This window comes from Mesoplodon densirostris, chromosome 12 (assembly GCF_025265405.1).
Source record: "Mesoplodon densirostris isolate mMesDen1 chromosome 12, mMesDen1 primary haplotype, whole genome shotgun sequence".
Taxonomy (NCBI): Eukaryota; Metazoa; Chordata; class Mammalia; order Artiodactyla; family Ziphiidae; genus Mesoplodon; species Mesoplodon densirostris.
This window is the reverse complement of record NC_082672.1, coordinates 43,261,377-43,284,916: the sequence shown is the minus strand read 5'-3', so window position 1 is coordinate 43,284,916 and position 23,540 is coordinate 43,261,377. Positions and strand designations below refer to the sequence as shown.

The following is a 23,540-nucleotide window of genomic DNA, read 5'->3' as shown; positions in this document are numbered from 1 at the left end:
CCACTCAACAAATATTACATTGGTTTGAATCTTGTCATAGATTTAGAGCGGCATTCAAAACAATAAACATAAAAATTACATTTTATAGTTACTCATATTCTTTTTTTTTAAATTAATTTATTTATTTTTGGCTGCGTTGGGTCTTCGTTGCTGTGCATGGGCTTTCTCTAGTTGAGGCGAGTGGGGGCTACTCTTCATTGTAGTGCGCGGGCTTCTCTTGTGGCGGAGCATGGACTCTAGGCCTACGGGCCTCAGTAGTTGTGGCTCGCGGGCTCTAGAGTGCAGGCTCAGTAATTGTGGCACACGGGCTTAATTGCTCCATGGCATGTGGGATCTTCCCTGACCAGGGCTCGAACCCATGTCCCCTGCATTGGCAGGCAGATTCTTAACCACTGCGCCAATAGGGAAGCCCAGTTACTCATATTCTTAACAGAACTATATGACAAATCATTGATAGGGAGAAAATAATCATTGGATTATTTTAATGGTTACTTTTAATGGCTACTTTAATGAAGTATCAATATTTAGCCTAATTAAAATGTATGTCTCTTCATAAATTTTTTATGGTGATCTTGCCTTCTGAACTCCCAAAGCACTGTTTGTTCCTAGCACAAACTTCACATTTATTATTTATGATGGAATACCCTTTTATCCATTTTTTCCAGTCCCTTATATTAAAATGTAGTCCCTTGGTGAACAGGAGCAATGGCTTGTTTCCATCCCTGACACCTGTGTAATAAACAATAGATAATGCAAGGCAGGCCACAGAGGGTTACTCTCATCAGCTGTGCTAGTTGCCATCTGACTATGGCCACAAAAGTACTGTCTTGGAAAGAACCCATTTGAAAGAACTGTTGAGTCCAGCAACTGGGCAGCTTTCCTTTTAGTTTATCTCTCAGCCTCTTTTCCCCACTGTTTCATCTGTTCACTTTTTCATATTGAAATTTTTTTTTTCTTTTGTGGTATGCGGGTCTCTCACTGTTGTGGCCTCTCCCGTTGCGGAGCACAGGCTCAGAGGCCATGGCTCATGGGCCTAGCCGCTCCGCGGCATGTGGGATCTTCCCAGACCGGGGCACGAACCCGTGTCCCCTGCATCGGCAGGCAGACTCTCAACCACTGTGCCACCAGGGAAGCCCTTCATATTGAAATATTTAATGAGCACCATTTGTAATAAGTTTTATCTTGTAAGTAAATAAAATGTCATGAAAGGGAATAGTGTTGGCGGTGGTGGTGGGGACAAAGCTACTATATTTGGTTGTGCAGGTTGTACACTGAGCAAGGGCATCCAGCCAAAGGGAAGATGGAGCTGAAACCAGTCTGATTAAGCCTCATCAAGTAATGCACCCTGGCATACAGATGTGTTAACCCAGAGAAAGGATAGCTTTTTTTTCTAATTAGCTTAAATGTACTGTGCATTTGTCAGACTCTGCATCTGTAGGGTTTGCATCTACCCAGATGGGGCACCTTTTTTGGTAACTTACACAGAGCTACCTTATGGACTAGTAGCATCCCTGGGGATTAGAGAGAGATGGATCTACCAGATATTGCGTAGTTGGGGGGCCAGAGTGGAATCAGAGAAATCAGTTGACAAGCTCTTGCAGAAACCCAGGAAAGAAATGATGGCGCTTAGGACAAGGAGATAGAACTGATGGACCTGCTGAAGGATTAGATACGGGGTGTGGGAAAGAAAGGGTAGAATGAGGGGACCCTGGAACACTGGCCTGAGAATTCAGTGATCATGGTTGCCATTTACTAAGATGGGGAAAACTGGAGGTAAAAGCCAGAATGACAGAGAAATTTAATAGTTTTGTTGTAAGGAGTCTCACTGTAGGTGCTGCTTGAGGATTTTCTACTTTATACATCTTTGGAGTCCCCCAAAAAAAAAGCTGTGAGAGGGCTCATTCTTCTGTGTGTCCAAAGCCTAAAAGAAACAAAAGAGCTTGGGCTGAGAGTTTAGACAAGTTATCCAATATCTTGGGGCCCATTTGCCAAAGGAATTAGGTACTCATTACTTTCAAGGTCCTTTCTTGCCAAAAAACACTACCGTTAATTTCTATATCCTTTTGCTCATTTTTGTGATATTCTCTGTGCAGGATGCACACTCAGGAAAAGAGGGTGGCATTAACAACTAATAGTAAACTAATTCTCCAAGCTAAAAGACAAAATCAACAACACACAGGAGAGGTCACAAGCTGCTCCCTGGCATATTTTTGCAATCGTACTGGCTCAAAGACAGACATTTGGGAGACTCGTGGACCTGTTTTCATGCCTGTATTGCCAGTGAAAGACCACTCTCCTACCATGGGTTTAGATCCTGGGGCATCTATAGATTACAGAGTGTTCTGTTAACAGCTCTCTCCGAGGTAATCATCAGCCTGCAATTTGACTTTGCAAAATTGGAAGGCAAGTTCTTCTTCCATAAGCCAATTTCACAAAACAAAAAACAATGCCTCAATTCTTGACTTGAAGCCTAAAAGCTGTAATGGTCCCATAAATGATTAAAACAGCAGTTGGTAATGTCTTGGAAACAGATTGATCAGTTGGAACGCTTTAAAATCTGTTTAAATTCTGCATGCCTTTGAGCAGTATGAACTAACTCTGATGTGGAACTGAGAGTGGGTGTTTAGAAGTCAAAGGTATCAAGATCATTATTAAAATCCTGGCAGGGATTGCATCTCTCTAGGACAACTCCTAGCATATTTTAACCCCAACGTGGTGTATAAATTATGGAAACATTTGGCATTATGAAAACTCATGGTGACCCTTGTTTAACTGGCCAGAATGCTCCAAGTCAAATCTCCTAGTACAGTATTGTCATTTACTCATAGCAAATGGGTTTTGAGCGCCTACAGTGTATCCATCATGGGGATGCAGTGGTAATGAGACAGAGTTTCTGCCCTTGTTGAGCTTATGTCATGGTGGAAAGAAACAGACAATAACTTATTAAATAAAAAACATATATAAATTCACATAGCAATAAGAGCTGTGCTAGAAATAAAGCTGAAGTGGTGAGATGCCACTTTAAATTGAAATATCAGGAAAAGCCTCTCCGAAGAGGTGACAATTTAGCAGAGGCTTCAATGATGACAAGGAAAGAGCCAACAATGTAAATAAATACCTGGGGGAAAATTCTGCATGGCCAACAGGGAATAGCATATGTGAAGCCTTGAAGTGAGAATGAGCTTGGCATAGTTGAAGAACAGTGAGAAGGCAGGTGGGGCTGGAGTCTGGAGAGTGAGGAGAAAAGTAGTGGGAAATAAGAAAGGTTGGCAGAACCCAGATCAAGTGTTGCCTTCTAGATCATAAGGAATTGGGTTTAATTCTATGGAAAAACAGTGAAGGGTTTGAAACAGAGTTTTAAATAAGAATAGGATTGATCGAATTAGTTTCTAAAAACATCTCTTAACTGCTGTGTGGATGAAAGAAATGGGTCTTTAACTGAAATGAGTGAGGGGTTTAGATGGAGGTGAAGGAGGAATTCGGAATTTAATCTCAAACTGGTTAATGTGAGGTGCCTATTAGACATCTAAGTGACGATGTCTAGTGGGTCATTAAGACTCACTGCATGAGTTACCAAGGGAGTGAAATAGCCACAGGAGAAGTCTAAAAAACAAATCCTAAGGCCCATTAACCTTTAGCGAGTGCACAAGAAGAGCATCCTGTAAAGTAGGAGAAAACCAGGAGAATGTGGCATCCTGGAAGCCTGGGGAAAGAAGTACTGAGAAGATGAGTCAGAAGAGGACTGGTAACTGTTATATTTGACAAGACAAAGGCCATGGCTGTACTTGACAATAGCACTTTCAGTGGAGAGGTAGGGACAAATGCCTGCAGTGGATGCATATAGGGTAGATGAGTCTTTGAAGTTTTCCTCTAGAGGACTTGAGGGAAATCAGGTGAGAGCTTGGAAGGGATGGTCTTTTGTCGCAGTTGGTTTTTTTTGTTTGTTTGTTTTGTTTTTTGAGGTACGTGGGCCTCTCACTGTTGTGGCCTCTCCCGTTGCAGAGCACAGGCTCTGGACGCGCAGGCTCAGCGGCCATGGCTCACGGGCCCAGCCGCTCCGCGGCATGTGGGATCTTCCCAGACCGGGGCACGAACCCGTGTCCCCTGCATTGGCAGGTGGACTCTCAACCACTGCGCCACCAGGGAAGCCCTGTCGCAGTTGTTTTTAAGGTGGCAGTTACAGCATGACTCTGTGCTGTTGAGAATCAAGAGAGAAGATCAAGAGGCAAGAAAAGAAAGTAGGGATATTTTCAAGAGCAAAATCCTTTAGTAAGTGAGAGAAGATGGTGTCCAGGGCACATATGAAAGTTGGCCACTGCTTAGAGCAGGGAATGTCCTTCCATTGAACCATTAGGGAAGACTGAGTATATAGGACCAGAGACAATAGATGTGTAAAGTAGGTGATAAGTAAATAATGTAGGTCTCACAAAATTGCTTTCATTTTTTCAGTGAAATGTGAAGCAAAGATCACCAACTGGGAGTGAGGAAGGCAGAGGAAGTGATGTTGAAAGTTTAAGGAGAGAGAGAAAGCAAATTTTTCAGGGAAATAGGGTAAGGTTACTTGGTAACGCTTAATGCCCTCAAGAGATGTGTCATTAATCTGAGTTTATGCTCTTTGTTCTGTTCACTGAGCATCTCAGTGAAGAGAGTGTAGTGTTGGGCAAAGGACGAGGAGGGCAGGGAGTTAGAGGTGAGTGACATAAACTGTGGCACATCATAACATTTGCAAAGTCTCATGTCCTTTATCTGTAAAATGGAGGTGGTAGTTGCTGCCCAACGGGGTAATTGTACATATCAAAGTAGACAACATATTTGATGAGTGTTTTGCTTTAAAAAACTTGCCGTTAGCCCCTTTGTTATTGGGTAAACAGCTATGGGGATTGGTGATTAATAAGTTTGGTGCAAGTTTCCTATGTGGCCTAGAGTGAGCCCTAAAACTCTGAGGCATGTGGGAAAGGAACATCATGGGGGGTCTCTGACCAAATTGGACATAACCAATAAGGTTCCCAGGGGCTCAAGAAGAAGCCAAGCTGATAGAGGGCTGAGATGGGGTGCAGGTGGAGTTAGAGTTAGAAAGAAGCAACCAGGAAGGAAAGGAGAAAGTGGAAGCAGGGAAGAGGTAGAACGGCCAGGAGTGTGGGATGGAGTTGTGGACCAGATGAAGGTCACAGATACACAGTTCAGTGTTTCTGTTTAGGACTGAGACGGTTCCATAGCTGATCTTCATTATTACCAATTCAGTGCCAAACCCTAGACCTGGATCTCTAGTTTACTAATTTTACTTTGACAGAAGAAGTAATGTGAGAATGTGGGCCATGGGAGAGGCATGGTCGACTGTACTGTCTCAGGAGTGGGGAAAGGAAGGAATTGAAACAATGAAATTGGAACATTGCTGCTAAAACCTATTTCTCTGAACTTTCTCTGTCCCAATCTCAACCTCTTTCTTCAGTCAAGCAAGCTGCTGATTCAGGACTGAATTTGCAGTTGGCAAATACTGAATAAATAAAAAGAATGAAATGCTAATACATGTGAAGACTATGAACATAGATATTTTTAGGTCAGCCTAAAATTTTGCCCTAAAAATTTGCACCCTATAGCTGAATCTATGAGGTTTCTTTAGTTAAGACATAACAGAAGGCAGTGAATGTAAGTCGTAAGTGATAAAATCACTCATGAAACAAATCTTTGTAGATATACTGCCTCTTTTAACCACCACAAGTCTTTTTCAGAAAAGGCTAGGCTATAAATAAATAATCGTAGTTCTCTCGGCTGAGTTTCCAAAGTGATTGGACATTCAGCTTTGACTGGCTGCACTCTGGGCAGCCCCTGATCACTCAGGCATTGTTGTAAATCTCCTTCGAATGCACAATAGACGTGCCTTCATTGTTTTTCAAAATCCCAAGGGTTGACTGTCAGGGATCATGCTTCGTCTCTAGTTCTCTTCATTCTAGGACTTTCCTACTGAGAAACTTTCAAGGAGCTAAGGAACATACATCACTCATCACTTTTTGACCATTTATTCATTCAGGGTCTAACTGTAGACATGTGGTAACATTACTAGAAAATGCAGAACCGCGATGGGAGCCATATTCTGTTGTTCATGGTATCATTCTCTCCTACCCCTCATCTGCTTCTTTTTCTACTCTGTGTATATTCCCTGCCTTGGCTCAAGCAGAATATTCCTCTTTTATTCTACACAGAATTGGTCATGAAATCCTATCAGTTTTACCTCTTTTGCAGTTGCTGGATGTCTTCATCTTCTCTCAGTTCAGGATCTCAGAAATCTCTCCCTTGGTTCTTAACTGGCCTCTTTTCCTCTCTTTACTCTTCTTTCAGTGTTCTTCATTGTAGCCCAGATGCTCTTTCTAAAAGTCAAAGCTATCACTTCTCTTAAAATTCATACAACTGCTTCCCGTTGCCCCAGGATAAGGCCACACCCTGAAGCTGACTCGTATTGTCCTCCCTCATTGGACCCCACATCCCTTTCTGTCCTCATACCTCCCACTTTCCTTTAATCCTACGCCCAGACCACACTGTACTACATTCAGCACAGCTTCATACATGTGGTAGAAGGAAGCGGGGCAGGCAGCAAGGTGGAAGGAAGGAAAGAAGGAAGAAAAGAAGGAACAGAGGGAGGGAGGGAGGGAAGAAGGAAGGAAGGAAGGGAAGGAGGGAAGGAAGGAGGGAGGGAGGAAGGAAGGAAAGGAAGGAAGAAAGAGGGAGGGAGGGAGGGAAGAAAGAGGGAGGGAGGGAAGGAAGGAAAGAAGAAAGGAAGAAAAGAAGGGAGGGAAGGAAGGAAGGAAGGAAAGAAGGGAGGGAAGGAAGGAAGGAAAGAAGGAAGGAAGGAAGGAAAGCAGGATGGCAGAATGAAGGAGGAGAGGGAGGGAGAGAGGAAGGAAGGTGGGCTTCTAAGGGGAGAAAGGAGGTCCCAGGCAGGTAGAGTTTTCCCTTCCTTTTAAAACCTCTCATTCCCATTTTCAGTTGTCCTGAGCCAGAGCATTAAAGACCTTGTTTTTTCCTTCATTTTTAGGAGGTTTCCACTCAGTTATGTCTTGGGGGTGTGCATTTATCTCTGTCTCTTTTCCTGTTGGACCCGGAGGGCGATGGAAGCTGTTTTGGTCTAAATGTCAGCCATCACGAGTGGGACAGTGGGACAGTGCACAGCCAGAGCTGAGTCTGACAGAGCAATATTTTTCTGTGAAGATTTCTTTATACAGGAGAGTGTATTCAAATCACAAATCTCAGTTAGAGAATTATCTTGTTGCCGACACCAGTCGCAACAGCTGATAATGTCCCAGTGGTCATTCTTTGTACGGATTAAACAAAGAACACTAATCCATTAAAAACAGCATTGAGCTTAAATCCGTAATAATCATCCAACAGTTACCAGTTACCTGGTAATTATTCCAGAGTGAAACTTTCAGTCTTGCTAAGTGAGTAGGTGTGGTTTAGGTAGTCCTTGGTGTTCTCACATCTATTTATAAATAGGTTTATTTCCAAGTACCATGTGTCTCCTTTCTAAAAATGAGATTACTATGGCTATATGTCCCCTGTGTGCTATGCTCTGACACACTGTGAATGGAAAATTCACACCGACACCAATACCCTTAATTAATAACAAGAATACTTCAGTTCATTCCATAAATATTTATTATCTATTATGTGCCAGCACAGTTCTAGGTGCTGAGGATCCAACAAACAAATCAGTCAAAAATCTCCATGCTCCTGGGGCTTATGTTATTACTTCACAATTGTATAGGAAGTTGCTAAGCACTTTCATATACACGTCTACTTTTGATCTTCACAATAACCTTATGAGGTAGATAAGGCTATAACCTTCCTCCTAAATTAAGAGAACCTAAGCTCAGATTGTCTTGATGATTTAAACAGGAACACTACCCAATAAGCAGTAGATCTAGGATCAGAATCAAGGTCTCCTGATGCTAGAGCCAGTGTGTTTTTCATTATCGTGTTTTTCCAGTGACAATCCAGTTCCGGCATCCAGTAAGCCTCGTGCACTGTGCACTGGGCGTGAAGATAGCTAAAGCACCCCACCAAAAGGAGACCTACTGTTTTTTTTATCAGCTTCCCTTTCTTTATACCTCTGATGACTTTTTGCTTCTTTCTGACTCCCATGTTGTGTGTCTTTCCCTCTTTGTATTTAGATAGCATCTTTGAAGGGCTTTCCATTCAAGGACGGAAGTCCCCATTGCCTATATTTGATGACTAAACCAGTGTATCTAATAATATGCCCTTAGGTAAAATGACTAGAAGTGGAATTTTATTTTTACTAATCAGGGGAAAGGAGAAATAAAATAAGACTTAATATATTCTTATATTTTATGAATAACACATATGAAGAGTAAAAGGAGGGGGCAGTTCTTCGTCCCCTTTCAATGTGTCCCCCACAGTTCCCTTTATTTTCTCACCACGGGCTTTGGCTTCCTCTCTAGGGTTCCTGCTTTGTGCAGCCTCTAGGACTCTCTGTGAATGATGAATGATGGTGTGACAGGGGCCGTGGAGAAAACAGCATCAGGAAATGTACTGCTGCTAGAGAAGTTAGACGATGGAGAGGTCAGAGGGAATTACGCTCACGGTGTGAGGGGCAGAGCTGTATCCCCTAGAGGTTAGAGAAGAGATTTTAGCGAGATGTTGATGCAGGTGGCAGTGCCACAAAGACAGGCCAAGATTTTCTGATCTGAGGGCAAAATCATTTAGAGCAGTTTTGACAAGATCATTTAGAGCAGTGATACTTAAACTTGAGCAGCAGAATAACTTGGAAGCCTTGTTAAAAGAGGTTTTGGTCTCCACCCCCTGGGTTTCTGATACCGGAGGTCTGATGCTGCTAGTTGGGGGACTCTGCTTTGAGAACTACTGATTTAAATGCTACAGCTGTCAAATAGGCAAGATGGATAACCAAGAAGACAGCATACCCCTTTCTCTCTTTCTCTCTCTCTTCTTCACTCTCCACCAGAATCCCTTTACTCAGTGCTGAGTACTGACTCTCAGAGCCTGCAATGCTGCAGTTCAATCTCCCATACAGATGGAGTTGATTGCCAAGGGAGCTGAAGGGAATGACCCTAGGCTGAAATGGCCTAGTGGCCAAGGGCACATCTGAGGTCGGCCATGAACTGAGACTGTCAGTGCCACCGGCACCTGCGAATTCCCACCTTGTACAGCCCACATTGGGGGTGGCTAGGGTTCCCAGTCATACCTGGGTGGATTAGAGAGGTATTCACCCTTATTCCTCTGGTGCTCTAAAAGCGGCAATGGAAACAGCCTTTGGTTAAATGTCTAAAAACTATGATTTGATACTATAGTAAATAAGAGAAAAAAGACATTGGTATATTTCTGCTTCTTGGTTATTTTTAATAGAAAAAACAATGCATTAATTTGACTTGATGAGTAACATTGTGCACTTTGCACGCATAACACATTTATCCTCACAACTATCCGATAAGGTAGGGATTGTTATTATTATACTCTTTTTATAAATGAAGAATCTGAGGTACAGAGGGTTGAGACAACTCACCCAAGGTCACACAAGCTATATGTAACAGAGGCAGGATTTGTACCAAAGAAGTCAGGTGCCAAAGTCTGGACTTTTTAAAAACTATTATATCAGACTGTTTTGTGCTTACCACCTGAGCAGGGCCTTTTCATGCACCTTAACAAAATGGTTCCTAAGTTTTGAACCAAATAGACCACTGAGAAAGCTCTCCAGAATTAGTCAAACTCAAGGTCAAGGGCACAGCATTCCACAAGACTGCTCTCACTTGAGACACCAGTCTGGACCAGTTGGGGGGGTCCCCATAGCCACCTTCACTTCAGACTGACTCCAAATTTGGGGGTCCCTGTGAACTCCCTCAGGTTTGATAATTTGCTGGAATGATTCACAGAACTCAAGAAAATGCTCTACTTAATGATTACACTTTTATTATGGCAAATGCATACCCTTTAGAACGAGTCAGAAGACGAGGCACGGAGGGAGAAGCCTAGGAGGGTTTCAGATGCAAAGCTTCCATCGTCTTCAGGGATGTGTTTCCCTCCCCCTATCAAAGTGTAAAAGTACTGAGTTCTACCAACCGTGATAGCTGACCGAGTTTTTAATTGATATTTCTTGATGTAGGCATGACAGATTGAATCACAGACCGCGTGGTTGAACCCAGTCTCCAGCCCCTCTCCCCTCCCTGGAGTTAGGGCTGATATCAGTGGCTCAAAGCCTGGACCCTCTATCACATGATTGGTCTTTCTGGTGTGGCCAGCCTCCAAGCTTGAATCACATCATCAGCATAAACTCTCAGGTGTGGTCCAGGGACCCACCATGAATAACAAAGACAGTCCATTTACTTGGGAAATTCCAAGGGTTTAGAGGTTACCTCCCAGGACTGGGGACAAAGGCCAGCTAGATTCTTTATTACACAGAAGCGGGGCACAGCAAGGTGGTGGAACAGGGATGCCTGCTCAGATGTGACTTTTATGATATCTTTTAGGTCAGCAGCACTATTCTGGGGCCAGGCAGTAGTCCCACTGCCATAGAAAGGGGAAGAATTTTCTCCTGGAATTTCTGCAAATAAGCACTGAGTCAGAAAAAGTAACACTGGAGAGAGCATCTAAATTAGGAGGAAGCCAGAGAGCTCTAAGTGGCGGCAGCTGCCGGTGCCACTGTGCAGCAGCGATTTGCAATGAACTCACTTGCAGACAAACCAAACAGACTCCTTAGCGAGGGAGTGAGTATATGCTGTGTGAATGGAGGGCCACAGAACTCTGCAGTTGTGAAGCTTTTATACACCCCACATGTAAATTACAGTGCTTGTGAATTGGGTTGGTTCACATGTAAATGAGAAAATGCCAGAATTAACCAAGTCTGCCTTTGAAAAGAATGGATATCTAGGAACTAAAGACTGTACTGAGGTACTTGCAAATAATAGGGGGAGAAAGAGAGCTGTTCTAATTCCAAGGGACATCTAGAATGAAAAATAATGAGGGAGGGAGGGGGGAGGGGAGGGCAAAACATCAGAAGAAGCAATCTTCCATGAAAGTCTGCCTGTGTGCCATTAATGTTTGTCTCTCCAAATAAGAGCAAGCAAATGAGAAAATAGCAAGGAGGTATAAATAAGGGCTGGGGTGAGCTCTGAAGGGAAGCGTGTTATGCATGGATGGAGCCTTTTATTTTAAAGGGCTGGCTGTTATAACAAATATGCACATTACACACTTGTGTTTATAACTCACTCAAAACATGGAATTTCCTATTATGTTCAAGCCCTCTTTTCTCTTTTCTCGGAAACTGAAGCCCCTCAAATCTGATGAGTAAACTCAGGATTTCCAGTAGGATGGAGGAAGAGGTAAAGGAACGCTTAATTTGGCCTGACTCTGTGCATCTGAATATCCTGGACATTTGCAGGATTGATTGGTTTTGCCTTCTCACTGGCACGTTGTCTTTATTCTTCACTCACTAACTAGACGTCTGAGACAGATGGGGTTTTATGATCACTATGGCAGCTTTCAAACTGTTAAACTCCTCCCTTTAGGTCCCGTGCTGCTGGTTTAAGCAACGTAAACTGGTACCCAATAACAATGGGTAGCAAGGATTTTTTCCTTTTTCCATTTTTTTAAAGAAAAAAAGAATGGGTTAATATTCAGTTGCAACAAGCAGCTTATGCTTGTAATGTGACAGCCCTGGGTGATGAGGAATTAAAAATGTCCATGGATGCTGAGTGACACTTTTATGTCGTGGCACAAGCAGCCTTTGCTCTGAAATCAGTTGCTTCACATCTAGAGAAAGCAACCACTGCTGTGCCTCAAGAACTCATGAATGGGCTTTGAGGATTGATGCCTTCTGTCCTCTGAATTCTCCTTTCCTAGGTCTGTCCCCAGCAGCCAGAGGTAAGACCAGTGCTTGGCAGGAAAGGGGGGGTTTCCCTGAAAGGAACAGGTTTCAACCCTGTTGAAAAAGGAAAGCTGTAAAGGAAGCTCCCAGTTAACACAGCTGGATATGATGCCAGGGAACTGAAAAGAAAATGGACTTTTGTATCTGCCTCGACCTAGATTTGTACCCCTGCTCAGTAGTCTGGGGCAGTTTATTCCACCTATCTGAGCCTCCATTTGCCCATCTGTAAAACGGAGGTGATCTTTAGGTCTATCTCCCAAGGTTGTTTTCAGGATTAAAAAAAATAATAAGTTTATTTATTTATCTATTTATTTTTGGCTGTGTCGAGTCTTCGCTGCTGCGGGCAGGCTTTCTCTAGTTGCAGCTAGCGGGAGCTACTCTTCGTTGTGATGTGTGGGCTTCTCATTGTCATGGCTTCTCTTGTTGCAGAGCACAGGCTCTAGAGCACAGGCTCAGTAGTTGTGGTGCACGGGCTTAGTGGCTCTGTGGGATGTGGGGTCTTCCCAGGCCAGGGATCGAACCCGTGTCCCCTGCATTGGCAGGCAGATTCTTAACCACTGCGCCACCAGGGAAGTCCCATTTTTAGAATTAAATAAGTGAACATATGTCTAGTTCCTGAAACACAGTAGATGCCCCCCTCCCAAGAAGAATATGTTGAATATCAAGTAAAGGAATTTCTAATGCAGAATTGAAGCAAGCAAATAATTATCACTGACTTTAAAAGTTGATGCCTGTCTTGGAAAAGCACTCCTGTATTTTCCTTTACTCAAACACTGCTACCACGCTGTGACACCTGATGTCTGAAAAGGTTTTCCACTGTCGACTTAGAAAATTATTCACAACCTAAAAGTTGAGAGTTATGTTTTATTCGGAGTTATGCTTATTTTTAGGACTTCAAGCACGGGAGACAGCATCTCAAGTCACCCCGAGAAACTGCTCCGAGGCGAGGCGGGGAGCCAGGTTATATAGGAGTTTTACAACAAAGGGCGGGTAGTTGGAACATCAAAGGATTATTGTTATTATTAAAGAAAACCAGATATCTCACGTTAAGGAATTTAGCGCTTTTCTATGGATGGGAAGATGCAAGAGTCTGGGCTCACTGAACTCATTCCTTTGATATGACCTCGGCTGTCTGGGGCCAGTATCCTGTATTGTCACACCCTGAGTTTCCTCAGGGCTCACTGTAGGGAGTGGCTGTAGTCTAATGGCTTCTAGATGAAAGGTATTCTTTCCTTCCTGAGTTCCCTCAGGGCTCAGCAGCTCACAGTGGAGGGCTGCAAGCGCTGATGAGTGTGACATCCTTTGTTTACTGATATGGCAGGAAATATTCCATTTCTCACCACACTTAGGCAGTTCTGTGACACCAGCTGGGTGTCCTATGGTTCAACTCAGTTCTGACACTATCTGCCTGGAGTTCACATCAGATCCATCAGTTAATGTTATCGAACTGAACTTGGGTCTGCTTGCCTGTCACACAGTAGAGCCAATTTACTGACACCTGGTTGTGGTAAAGGAAAGTACAGCATCTATTTGCAGGGCTCCAAGCAAGGAGAATAGTCACCTTGTGCTCAAAAGACCTGAACTCCCAGATGACTTTCAGGGGAGGGGTTTTAAAGGCATTTAGGGGGAGGGTTGCAGATCATAGACTTTCTTCTGATTAGTTGATGGTGAGGTAACAGGGTAGTGTTTCAGGAATCTTAATCATTAACCTTCTGGTTTCAACCAGTCTGGGGTCGAAGTGCTTGTGGTCAGCATGCAGTCACCATCCTGACTGGGCAGAGGTCTTAATTTCTGCAAAAGAACTCAAAGATATGCATCAGATTGTTATGTATATTCCTTGAGGAGGAACTAGGACTCTATTTAATCGCTGACTATTGTTTAATCTAGCATTACTTTTCTTGCTTAACTGCATTTCCTTTGTTTCTGCATTCCCTCACTTCTCTAATTAGTAACTGTTGAGTCTGTTCATTGGAACTCATGGAAGGCCTAGGAGACTAAAGCTTTTTTCTACAAACAAGAAATGGGGGACTCGGAGGGGTTTTTGTAAGTGGGAGGGCCCCACAGGGTCCTGCTCGGTTTCCATCCCCTCTTTTCTTTGATACTCCTCAATTCTGAGGGAAACAGGGGCAGGACAAGAAAGGGAATGAAGTTTTGGATAGAAAGGTTAATCATAAACTTAGCAAAGGAATTCGGTTTTAGGGGGACTCGATTTCATTAAGACCTCTGTCCTACAGCAGGGCCCCCACTTCAGATGCCAATTGCAAGTTCCAAGTTGTCCCCTATACTTCTTACCAATCAGCTGTAAATCAGGATTCCCACAACCCTCTTTTTGGGTTTGATAATTTGCTAGAAAGGCTTATAGAACTCAGGGAAACACTTACCTTTACCAGTTTACTATGAAAGGATATGATAAAGGAAACAGATGAACATCTAGGTGGAAGAGATGTATAGGTCAAGGTGTGAGGGACTCGGAGCATCCCTGCCTTCTCTGTGTGTGCACCATCCTCCCAGCACTTCCATGTGTTCAGCAACCCTGAAGCTCTCCAAACCCCGTTCATTAGGACTTTTTATAGAGGCTTTGTTACATTGGCAAGATCAATTGAGTCATTGCCAATTGGTGATTGAACTCAGTCTCCAGCCTTTCTCCCCTACCCAGAGGTCAGGGGTGGGACTGAAAGTTCCAACCCTCTAGTCACATGGTTGGCTCCCCTGGCAACCTGGCAGCCAGCCCCCATCCTTAGGGGCTTTCCAAAAGTCACCTCATTAACATAAACTCAGATGTGGTTGAAAGGGGCTAGTGATGAATAACAAAAATCCCTCATTTCACCTTTATTGCTCTGGAGCTATTTCAGAAGCCGGGAACAAAAGATGCCCCTGTAGTTCTTATCGCTCAGGGAATTACAAAGGATTTAGGAGCTGTGCTGAGAACCAAGGATGGAGACCAAAGATATATTTCTTATTATAAATCACATTAACACAATGCCTAATTTATCTTATGAGCAGTCACCTTAGTGACCTACTGTTTCAGGGGTTGTAAGGTCCATCTGAGAACATTCATCTCTTAGTATGCGCAGTGCCACTTGGCTCTCCTGCCCTGCTGTCTGCCTAAGCAGAAGGCCGATTCTGTCTGCACGTGGAGTGGGTGGAGCAGCCACACCCTGAGATTGTGCCCGCCCAAATCACTGTCCCCCAACCCTTGCCCAGGCCTGGGAAGCCTGAGGGAGCACATTCAACCCACTTGCCAAACATGCTGCCCCAGAAATGGCAGGGGAGTCGCCACATGGTGCTGAATGAGCCCGTGTGTGTGTGTTGGCTGATCTATGGAAACTCCCGCTGTCTCTGGCAGCAGAGGCAGCTTGTCTGGAGCAGTGAGTGGTGCCTCTCTACCCTTTCCTGTCCCTTTGCAGGAGAGAGTGGATCTTTGAGGAGATGGGTCATGTCCCAAACGGGTCTCGGCTTGCTTTGTTTACTAGTGCAGCTTGTCCAAACTCAGATGATTGTTCAGCAGCCTTGAAATGGATTTTTACACTGAACATTTTCATTTTCCATCATTTACTTCTGCCAGAAGTTATTTTTAACCAATAATGCCACCTAAGAAAGCCTCAGAGTTTCAAGTAGATGACTACATTTTGTCAGCAGATGCCTCCTAGTGAACTTACATTAAAAATGTAAACACACTGAAGTACTGCATATTCCATCCTAGCCAGGTAGCGTTTTTTTTAAAATATATAAATTTATTTATTTATTTTTGGCTGCATTGGGTCTTTGTTGCTGGGCGCGGGCTTTCTCTAGTTGCGGCGAGCGGGGGCTACTCTTCGTTGCGGTGCTTGGGCCTCTCATTGCAGTGGTTTCTCTTGTTGTGGTGCATGGGCTCCAGGCACGTGGGCTTCAGTAGTTGTGGCTCACAGGCTTAGTTGCTCCGTGGCATGTGGGATCTTCCCAGACCAGGGCTCGAACCCGTGTCCCCCACATTGGCAGGCAGATTCTTAACCACTGCACCACCAGGGAAGTCCCGCCAGGTAGCATTTTAAACATCATGCATGCCAGTTCAGAATCATGTTAGGCTTTTCTCCTTTCTTCCTTCTTTGAGGACCAGTCAAGCAAAGGTGGTAAGAGTCTTTTCCTTTCCAAATTCAAATTAACAGGAGAAAAGCATCACATTTATTTAATATAAGTTCCACCTGACATGGGAGCCCTCATAAGGAAATGAAGAAACAGACCTGAGTTTTCTTTTTTTCTTTTTTCTTTTTTTTTTTTTTTTTTCTTTTTGCGGTATGTGGGCCTCTCACTGTTGTGGCCTCTCCCGTTGCGGAGCACAGGCTCCGGACGCGCAGGCCCAGCGGCCATGGCTCACGGGCCCAGCCGCTCCGCGGCATATGGGATCCTCCCAGACCGGGGCACGAACCCGTATCCCCTGCATCGGCAGGCGGACTCTTAACCACTGCGCCACCAGGGAGGCCCGACCTGAGTTTTCTTATGCTAGGATTGATGAAGAGTGTACAATATGATAAGTCAAAGGGTACGAGGTCAGTGGAGTAAACTGGGGAAACTTAGCAAGGCCTGTTTGTTAGGATTCTTCCTGTGGTTGCTTTGTCTTCAGAGACAAGGCTGTGCCTTTCCTTTGGTTACAAGGAGGATACCTCTCACAGGAGGGTCTTATGACCTGTTTCAGGGGAGAAGGGAAAGGGGGAGATTAGTGACCTTCTTGCCTCTGTTGTTTTCTCAAACTCCTTAGGCTTAAAACATTAAATATGTGAAGGGGCCATATTTTGAAGTAGTGGGTCCTGAACCCCATCACTTCTTTTCTTCCATTTCTTTTTCTTTCTTTTCTTCCTTCCTTCCTCCCTTCCTCCCTCCCTCCTTCCCTTTCTTCTTTTCTTTCTTTCTTTTTCTTATTTTCCCCCCACATTTTTAAAGTACTTGTATTTAAATACTCCAATGGTATATATTTAGAGATCAGATTGTGCGTCTAGAATGGTTCAGAGGGCTTCCCTGGTGGCTCAGTGGTTGGGAGTCCACCTGCCGATGCAGGGGACGCGGGTTGGTGCCCTGGTCCGGGAAGATCCCACATGCCGCGGAGCGGCTGGGCCTGTGAGCCATGGCTGCTGAGCCTGCGCGTCCGGAGCCTGTGCTCCGCAACGGGAGAGGCCACAACAGTGATAGGCCCACGTACCGCAAAAAAAAAAAAAAAAAAAAGAATAGAATGGTTCAGAGGCTGTATAGCATAGTGCTCTAGAATAAGACTGACTGGGGTCAAATCTTGGCTTCACCATTTATTGGCTCTAAGATCTTGGGCAAATTATTTAATCTCCCTGATTCTTAGTTACAGCATCCATGAAATGTAAATAATAATGTTGGGCGCATAGGATTCTCATGAGTTTCAGGTAACACATGAAGCACGGTGCCAGACACATGATAAAGGCTCAGTACATGTTAGCTACTTTCTTCCTTTACTTATGGAGAATTTTGTAAGTTTTAGTAACATTATTTTTGTCATTTGGGATTCATTTCTCAAGTTCAGTCACTACAGATGTACCAGTAGAAAGGGAGAAATCATGTAGCCCTAATATGATTTTTTCAATGAATAAAGAAAGAACTGAAGATAAAGAGAATATATCATTCTGAAAATTCTCAGTATAGCTCCTGAAAGCATATATTTGGACCAATGTAACCCAAACCCCAGTGATCTTCAGCCATTTGCCTAGTTCCCTTTCCAGGTGAAAAGATCCTTGAGACTGAATCTACCTGTTCGGTCCTCTCTGTATTAAGCCCATAGAACGACTCCTCCCCTCCGGACCCGGCCTTTTTAGTGTCTACATGACCGTGGTGTTTTAAGTGTCCTTGTCCTAGCCAGGGACCTCCTTGCTCCTCCCCTTCTTGACCTCTTCTGTTGTGCCCTCCAGAGCTGCTCCTTCACTGTCTTATTTCCACAGCTTGTTCTCAAAGCCTTCCCTCCACTCTACCTGGCTTTCTCTTAAGGACACCACTTTTCTTACAGTCTTCTCCAAGAGTAGCTGAGTATTATTTTGCATCTGTGGTTTCTCAGGGTAAGGCGGCAGATCTGCTGCTCTGTTTGCTTTGTTGCATCCCACTATAAGCCAACCCCTTCTCTTGTGAACAAGCCATTCACTGATCCCTCTCCCCCTCCCTCTTGCTACTCTCTACTCCCCAGTCCCGCTCATTCATAGAAGACTTGGATAATTGCTTCACAGTCTCCATCTCCATTTCCAGTAAAGCCTCAGTGGGCGATTTCAGCATCCACACAAGTGACCCATTTAACAACATGGACCTCAGATTTTTCTCCTATTTATCTCCTCTTCCTTGACCTTCTATACTCCATCTTAGAAACCCACCCCGTGTCTCCCCCTGGACCTTGCATCACCATCCTGAAAATAAATAACTCTGGCATTCTACATTCTGTCTGAAACCTTCTCTTGTTCTACTTTGCTTGCTCCACTACTCCTACTATGGCCATTCTTTGACATTCTTTCCATTTCGTCATTCCTTCTAATGCATTGACCTCTTTACTCATTGCCCAGGCATCTTTTAATAGCATCCTTAACTATCTTATTAGATTCAAAGTTCTATTTTCTAATAGGACTCTAGCTGATACCTTTAACTTCCTTCCTTCTCTGTATTTTCATTACACCCATTAGATAAAACATTGAACTCAAAAGGAACACACTTTAATGCTTAGTTTAAGCCCATGCCTGACCAGTGGAGTGCTGATAAAGAAAAATCACACATCAAAGTAGATAATATGACTACCTATTCATGGTCACTAACCTCAAAAAGACCCTCAACGCCACCTGGCAAACCTCCTCCATTTTTCTATGCAGATCATTCTCCCAAATGCCACAGTAAATATTTCAAATTGTCTCCAATCTTCTCAAATCTCAGTCGCCCTTCTGTCTCTGCCTGTTTGTACTTTATGGACAAATTAGTAGCCATCAGCCTGCAACTAAGTGTTGATAATACTAATGTTATTAAGTCTGGAAAACTATGGCTCAGTACCCATCCTCTCTTCCTCACCTCCTGTAGGATAGGAGAGCAGACCCTTTGTAAAACTAATAATAACCCCTCCACCCAAGCTTTATAAACTATCCCTCTGCTTCCTCTAGAACCTTAAACTATCAGTTCTCACTCTCTCATTAAAGTCAGTGTGTTTCTTTCAACAGGAACTTAAACCTCAACAGAAATCTTGATTCTTCTTCCCACATCAACCCAATGATGCATTCTCATTTTTCTCATTTTCCTAATGGCACCACCATCTACCCAGTTGCTCATGGCAAAGTCCTCATACATCCTTGTTCCCTTTCTCAGCCATGCCATCCATCAGCAAGTCTTGTTGGCTTTATATCCACTGTTAAGCTAAGTCTGATCACTGCTCACCATTTCTCTGCTACAGCTCTCTTCCACGTACTAGAGTAGTAGCTATCTAATTGGTCTCACTGTTTGTTTCTTTTGATCTCTTATAATGCACCTCCACACAACACGGAGACTAATTGTTTTCAAGTTTAAAGAAGATCATTTCACTTCCCCTGTTGAAGACTCTGTAATACATTCCTATTGCGATTAGAATAAAACTCAAAGTCCTTTCTATGGCTGAGGGACTATACCTCCCTCTCAGATTTTATTTTCTACCACTTCCCCTCATTTTCTACACTCACTGGCTACCTTTCAGCCCTTTGGACACACCAGGCTGTGTGTTCTCTCTGCTGCACAAAGTCCTTCTCTTCATTTCAGCCTCTGCTGAAATGTCACCTCCTCCCAGAGGCCTTTTCTAACCACTCTACGTAAATAACACTCCACCCCCAATATCACTTTACATCATTTTCTTCATGGCATTCATCACCAACTAAAATTAATGTTATTTGCTTATTGTTTATTCTTGTTTGCCCCTAATAGATGGCAAGCTCAGTTAGGATGAGATCTAGCCTGTCTTGTTTGTTGCTATTGTCTAGTGCTTAGAACAATGTCTGATACATAGTAGATGGTTAAGAAATGTTTGTTAACTGAAGGAATGGATGAACAAAAAACCCTGGATCCTTTCTATAAATATTTAAATCTGTTTGAGTCTGTGTCTTCTCAAAGGAAAAACAAAACAAAAACAAACAAGCAAAAAACCCTCACTGCTCTCTTTCCAGCCATTCCTATCAGTTTCTGCTCTAATTTCTCTTCCCCTTCTTACGTCCTGACATTCAACCCCCAAACCCTCTTCTCCTATTACCATTTGGGCTGCATATATATATATATAATATATATATGTGTGTGTGTGTGTGTGTACATATATATTATATATATATACTCAGTATCATCATGGGAGAGAATTGGGGAGTACATGTAAATATTTTTTCCTCACCCATTTGCCCCTCAAATGGAATGCTGACAGATTTTATAATATCCCATATATCAGAAAAGATTCTCTTCATTGCCTAACAAAGATAGAAAAGTGAACACGTAGCCTGCCAGTGTTGGATTCGTCCTTTTTCCCTGAGGCAACATTTTAGATGCATCCTAGATCTAAGAGGAATGGAATAAAGATTAAACCTAATTTTTATGCATGTAATAAAAAGCTTTCAAAATAATCTTTGCCACTTTAGGATCCTTGTGTAAGTTAGACATACATACCTACACACATGGGCAAGGATTGTGTGTGTGTGTGTGTGTGTGTGTGATCAGAATTGTCAATATTGGCCAATGGAGGCAGTAACATAAATGGTGTTGGGGATGAGGGAAAGAGGAGACATTTTCAGGATCAAACAAATCTCTAAACATTCCTTCAAATTACAGCACATTCTACCTTGCCTGGAGTTTTATCAAGAGGAGACCTTTATTAGCTCCAGTTCCCACATGCCTCTGGCACAAGAGAACTTCAGATCCTACCCGGAGGTGCTGCAATGGGTTGAACTGCTTTAGTGCTTTCTGAATCGTCCCAGAAAGAATGAGCCATGCAAAATTCTCCTGTATGACACACAGAATTATTTGGAGATTAGTAGTCTGTGTCTGGTGTGCGATGTAATTCTATATAGGGTAAATATTTGATTTACAAAAAAACTCCGCTGCTGCCAAATAACAAAGAATTCATTCTTTTTCCGGGCTGGTCCAGTACCTCTTTGGAACCCAATGTTTAGCATACCAGTTTACTACTTTCAGAGTTCTTCAGTAATTAAAGTGTGAAGGGAGCTTTCATCATGGTCAAGACTTGTTTGTCACAGTCATCACACTAATGCCAGTGCCTAAGCTACTTCCAGGTAAATTTTCTTAAGAATCTGAAGGAATTACTGTGGATTTTTAAATGGTGATTTATCACTATCTTAGGCCCTGAGATAATCTGCCTGAATATCCATAATCTCCTCTCTTGTGGGAGAAACCAGAAAGCTCATTAAGAAGTGTAAGAACCTCAAAAATGCTAAACGTGCTAGGAGTATTTGCTTGCAGATACTTTTTAAAAAACACCTTGGATGTATGATTAAAGCAAAGGGAATTACTTGAAAATCTTTTCTCAAGAACAGTTGTCTCCCTAAAATACCTTGTCTGTTTTCGCACCATGTTATTATGAGAGCGTGGGTTGGGGAATTGTTTTGGATCTCATTCTTACTGTGTTTTCCCCATGCTGAAAGCTATCAATCAGCTACTATCTATTAAATTTTTTTTATCAAGCTGTAGATGGAGAAATGAGTTTAGCTTCTTATGTTACGGTGACATTTTATGAGTATATCATTTTCTCACACTGGGAAGATTAAACTTCTCATAAGATTAAACTGCAATACTTATTACTTTTCTTTGTCTTGAATCATTCTCAAGTCCTTTATGCCTGTGTTTCTTTGAAGACATTTCTGCTGGGTATATTATAAGAGTTTCATGTGAAAGAAACTGAGAAAACAGTGAAAGTTAGTGAAGAAGAATGTCAAAGGAACAGATTAATTTAAAATGGAACTTCACATGTAGGAACAACTTCCTCATTATTAGAGAATCATAGTAGAGAAAAGATGAGGCTCAGAGATTTCAGAGGAAAGATGAGATTCAGATAAGAAAAAGTAAGACAAAGCCTTATGGTAAAATCTGAATATTTGAAGTAATTGGATTTTAGAGGGTCACCTACACAGATTAGAAATGGGTGATATAAACAGATGTGGAGCATATGGACAAATTTGGATGGCCAAAAGTTGGTGATTGTGCCAGGCCATTGGCCACAATCCAGGTGGCCAGGAGTGAGTGATTGTGGGAACATGAGCTCCTAGAATTCCAAAAGCATCGACTCATACATCTAGGAATCTTTCCTTAACAACCCTTGTCTTTATTCTTTCCAATGCCAGTGGTATGACAGCATTGTGTTCAAGGCTCATGCATAAACTTTCTCTACTCACTTCCTAAAAAAGAAAGTACCGTGTTCTAAGTAAACAATGCTCAGGATCAAGCATCAATTGGATATGAAATTCTTACTAGGGTTTCAACATCTAGCATTTAGAAAGTAAGAACTTGGAGAACATACAAACCTTTCCTGGGGAGAAAAGCCAAAAACTAAAGTTGACCTAAATATTTTGAGAGGAGTGTGTGTTAGAAAGAGGAATTATTCTAAGTTACCTTGTCTTATAGTAGGAATAAATCACACAAGGTAGAAAGAGCAATAGCGTATTAGCAAACAGAATACTTCAGTAATCCACACATAGGAGATATTCAGCAAATTACTTATTGAATGACTGAAGACAGTAATTCTGAGGCATAAAAAACTAACCCTCTGTTGAGACATAACAATGTAAACCTTTCTTAATCCATATGATGAAATGCACTGATAGTCAGGATGTCCTTAAGGAGACAAATAGACAAAAAACAGGAAAAGAACCTGTGAGGAACATTGAGAGACTGTTAGATCCATCCTCTCACTTTCTGACAGGAGAGAACTCAGAAACCATGCCAGACACACCAGAGGTGGGCTAGTTTTAAAGGTATATGGGAAGGGAGATTTTACAACCTGGCTTAGTGACCCAGTCCAGGTTATTAACAGCCTTAAGAAAACCCTTCTTTATATCTAACATTTACCTTTCTTCAGTCCTTCATTCAGCACATAACTATCAAGGGTCTTCTGTCTGTTAGGGACTATGTTAGTCATTGGGGATATACTGGAGAGTAGATTACTAGGGCTCCTGCATAATAACAGGGGACTAAAGCTAAAAGAACTGCAAGCCTCAGATCCTGTTTACAGAGTCTCTAGGGACACCCCAAAGACAACAAAGGGGCATAAAAACAAGGACGCTGAAGGAAATTTTAGCCTCTGACATGACAGCTACTTCTCTACCTCTGTTCCTGTGATCTGATACATCCTGTTCAGCTTTCAACAAAAATTACAGGACATGCAAAAAGGCAAAAAACTTAGTGTTTGAAGAAACAAAGCAAGCATCATGAGCAGATTCAGATAAGGCAGAGATTTTGGAATGATCAGACTAGGAATTTTAAATAACTATGAGTAATATACTAAGGGCTGTAATGGAAAAAGTGGACAACATGCAAGAAAGATGGGTAATATAAACAGAGAAATGGAAACTCTAAGAAAGGATAACAAGGAAGTACTAGAAATCAAAAGTCCTATAGTAGACACGAAAAATGCCTTTGATGGGCTCATCAGTAGTCTGGACATGGCCAAGGAGAG

At 42.7% G+C, this 23,540-nt stretch overlaps 1 protein-coding gene across 2 annotated transcripts in view; it reads left to right on the top strand.

Moving 5' to 3' along the window:
• SLC35F1 (solute carrier family 35 member F1) overlaps positions 1–23,540 on the top strand; it is a 416,917-nt gene that overhangs the window by 170,870 nt on the left and 222,507 nt on the right. The window contains exon 1 of one of the 2 annotated variants that reach the window (XM_060114692.1): positions 21,059–21,144. The exons of the other annotated variant lie outside the window; for it this stretch is intronic. The gene's annotated coding sequence lies outside the window, so the exon portion shown is untranslated. Of the gene's footprint in view, positions 1–21,058; positions 21,145–23,540 lie in introns of those variants that run through there. 2 annotated transcript variants of the gene reach the window in all.